Source organism: Cyphomyrmex costatus, unplaced genomic scaffold (assembly GCF_001594065.2).
Source record: "Cyphomyrmex costatus isolate MS0001 unplaced genomic scaffold, Ccosl1.0 scaffold974, whole genome shotgun sequence".
NCBI lineage: Eukaryota > Metazoa > Arthropoda > Insecta > Hymenoptera > Formicidae > Cyphomyrmex > Cyphomyrmex costatus.
Window position 1 is genome coordinate 116774 of NW_017280566.1, and position 4264 is coordinate 121037.

The following is a 4264-nucleotide window of genomic DNA, read 5'->3' on the forward strand; positions in this document are numbered from 1 at the left end:
TTAATGCGACCCGGGCACGCCAAGTTTTTTCTTCACTATAATCCAGTTGACAATTATAGTCACTTTCGGTCTGTCTTATGTGACTGGCGTAATGAAGAATACACTTGGTTAATTATATTTATCTCATATCTGTTTTTGATCAAGAAGTTCAATATATTTTTATGCACTTGGCGTATGTTTTTTCTTTTTTTAAAAAAAGGTTTTTTTAAGAGATTTCACCGCTTTTTGTAAATTTTGAAAACGTGATAATAGTGTAGGAAATTTAAATCCTCTAAAAATAAATGCAGATTCTATTTCTAAAATAGTTGTCGGGACTCGGTCTCTAGATCTCGGTATCGGCTGCACCAATTTTATTCGGACTGGTCACAATCGAAGGATACCGATGACATTATGTAATAAAAGTGTTTTTAGATTTTTGATTGGGCTTTTAAATTCTGAATAATTTTAATCTAAAGTTTGAAGATGTGAAAACTCGAGATACAGCTAGTGGTAGCGTCGTGAATTTGACAGCGACATGAACATATACACGATGACGTTCACACATCAACCAAGCGATCATGTCAAGTCAAGCAGTCAAGTGGTTATATTTTTATTTTATGCACTTCGCGTCGCGACGCTACCGCGTTGCTTGATAATAAACATTAATAAAAATTAATGTTAATATTATTACTATATGTTTATAATGCTTATTATTAATGATTATCATTGTTATATGTTTTTCTCTCTCTCTCTCTCCTCCCCCCCTCTTACCATTTCTTGCTCTTATGTTCTCAATTCTCTTTCCTACTAACTACTAATTCTCTCTCACTTTTTCTCTCTCTATCTCTCGTCATTCGTCGTCGCCGTCGCTGTCGCCATCGCCGTCGCCGTCGTCGTCGTCGTCTTCGTCGTTTTCCTTTTTGACATTACGTTATCTGACTCGGTGAAGACTGGTTCAATATATTTGCAAATTCGCTCTTTTTTAAAAGATATCGTCGACAATTAAACTACGATTGCATTTCTTACTGTTCTGTGAACTTATTACAAAAAATCTGTTTCTTGCTGCATTTTACTTTTTTGTGAATTTATTACAAAAAACTTGTTTAACAAGGTATACTATAGTTTTATATACAATACTAATTTTTATTTTATTTATTTTGTATATAAATTAAGAAAAATTTTTTAGAATACCATACTTTATACAACTTGACATCTAAATTTTATTCTATTGACTATATGTACGACAAACAAGATTATATATACCGCTTTTTTAGGATAACGATTTTTGTATTACTTTTGTGTTAATCTAATTTTAATTGTAACATTGAAAATGACTCGATCGAAGTCGAAACGTCTGTAGCTACATTATTTGAAATTAAATGTTTATTATTTCTGTTACATTGTCGGCTCTTTGCCCTCTTATTATTTATTTGTTTTATATTTATGGAGCCTTATATTAATCATTAATATATGTACAATAATATAAATTGTAACATTAAACCGAAAAGATATGGTAAATCAGTCAAATTATTGTCCATCAAGTCAAAAGTAAAAAGGAAGAAAATTGTTTCGTAAGCCGACTCAAGAAATTTATCTGCATCGTAATTCTAAATAAAATATTGATGCTTATTGAGAAATAAATTGAATAATTTAAATCAAAACTGTATATTAAAATTACGGCAATTAGATGCTATGTGCTATTTTTTTCTATCAAGTGAAACAACGAACCAAGAAATGATCTGCATTTAACTACGGTTGTCCCAAGAATAAAAGAAATTAAACCAAGATTTTTAAAGTGTCAACTAATGTATACTATTATGAAGGTAATGACCCTAACAAATAATCGTATGCTTTGTCTAATTTTTCTATGTCTTTTTGTGCATTAATACTATTTTTTTGTTCTAAATAGCATTTCAGAAATTAATCTCTTGTTATAATGAGATTCAATATCCATAATCCGTATATTATTCCAATCAAAAGAATGACCTGATTGCAATGTTCAGTTAAGATAGAAATTCTTGTTGGATTTCCTTTGATATCATATTTATGTTCCTTTATTCTCGTAATCAACTTTCTTTTAGTCTGTCCTACATATGACGAATCGCAATAATTACAATTAACTTTATAAACTACATTGTTCTTTTGTGTCGTATCTCTTACATTTGAGTTACAATTATCTGTTGAATTAAACTCTTTATTTGATTCGATAATTTCTTCAATATCGTCTCAAATGTAAAAGATAATCTATCCAAATCGTAGAAGTCTCTAAAAAGGAAAAGGACTGAAATTGTTATTCTGAAATATGATTGAAATTCCTTTGCCGTACTGTTTAATACGGTATGCTCAATAAAATATTTTATTCGAGATGGAATTTTTTTTGGGAATTTGACAATTTCTCAGCATATAATTCTATTAGCTCCTCTTCTTCGGAATCGTCATCAGACTCGATATCACTCAAGAAGAACGTTTTATATAATGTAATAGTACCTATTGTACAATTTTCCATTGTACTTTTCAACTAAAAATTAATAATATTAAATAAATTAATAGAATTATGTTGCTTTTATTTTGAATAATTCTCTGTTAATAAAATTTATGCATGTATTTATTACTTGCTTTTTTACATTAATATATTGTTATATAGAATAAATAATGTAAATAAAAAATGTATATAATCACTTACCAAGTTTAAACTATTCTTTTATATCATCTATCAAATATTTATATTATTATCTATCAAACTATTCTTTATATTATTATCTTTGAATTAAAGTTCAAACTATTCTTTATAATTTATATTATTCTATTTATCACGGTTAAATACGGAAGTGTCTCGGTGCTAAAATGGCGTGAGACATAATAATAACCTCAAATCATATCATCATATGGTTCTTATAGGTTGCGTAGGCATAAATAGGCTTCTCTGCGCATGTCGGGCGAAATTCGCCGCAGTCTCGAGTGCGGCGAAAAGTTGTAGTCTGGATGTTTTTCTCATATATGTAATATACTATATGGCTAGATGAGAGAGAAGTCCATGTCCCAGAACCACGGTACAGGAATATACTTCTCTCTCTTTCTCAGTGTACTTTGAACGTTGTGCGCATGCATCGGATTCATCCCCTCCATCAATGATAAATAGAAGGATAAATATACATATGTGTGTAAGGAAGAAGGAAAAAGTGATTGATTCCGCTTCAGGATATAATCTTGTTACAATTAAAAGAGTCAGTTTTGTCGGAATAAATAAATTAATCCTTATTTTATGAAATAAACTTTTTCAAAATTGCCGTTATGTATATAAGAATACAGTGCAATCCCTTACAGAAATTTCATGATAATCAGTGCAAACTAATACCTATTTCATACCTGTGCAAACTAATGTTTTCAGTCGCATTAGGCGCATTAGGCTTTTTGCCACATAAATAACATATCTTGACCATTTTGCCTGTGTACAGCACACATCTAATAAGCATAACGAGCATAACCTGTTCGCGTCATCTCACTGATCGCACTCTATTTTCCTATTGGCGGATGCGATCAATCCAACGCATGCGCACAACACTCAAAGTAATCTTAGAAAGAGAGGGAAATATATATTCCCGCACCGTGATTCTGGGACCGCTTCCTCTCACTCCCTCTTATAGGCACTAGCCATATAGTAGTATTACATATATGGTTTTTCTAAACCCATTCTAAACGATCTGCACTGTAAAAAAATTTCATGTAAAATTACAACAGTTATAGTGGGTAATTTTGGGACCCACTATAATAGTTGTAAACTTCCACGCGTTTGTAAATTTTCTATATTGTGTGACGTGACATTTTGTCAGTCACCCAGAAAAACAGCATAACGCGAGATCCTGGGTCCTTCAGGGTCAACGGGCGAGCGCACAAGCGAATGTGCGACATTATTTATTATTTTTATTTCCTTTTTGCGATTATTGTATTACTTAATTTTATTCTTTTTCTTGCGATTATTGTATTATTTTTCTTTTTTTCTTCTTGTCGCTATTTAGTTAAGTTTTAGTTAATATTAAGACGATCCTGAGCTCGGATTTTGCCGGTAATTCACGATCAGAGCCGGTGGCTGCGCTGTATTCTTGTGTTCGGCCGCCTCACCTATCGCTAGAAGAAGGGAATGGAAGTAACTCGTTACTTGTAACGAAGTTACAGTTACAAGTTACTTTTTTGGTAACTTTACTGGTAACTGCGTTACTTTCTTTTTTTGGTAACTGTAACGGTAACGAGTTACATTTTTTGGGTAACGGTAACGAAATTTACAGTT

The 4264-nt window shown here is 31.5% G+C and overlaps 1 pseudogene; it reads right to left on the bottom strand.

Annotated features, from left to right (window-relative positions):
* LOC108782239 (cytochrome P450 4g15-like) overlaps positions 1-4264 on the bottom strand; it is a 17747-nt pseudogene that overhangs the window by 9311 nt on the left and 4172 nt on the right.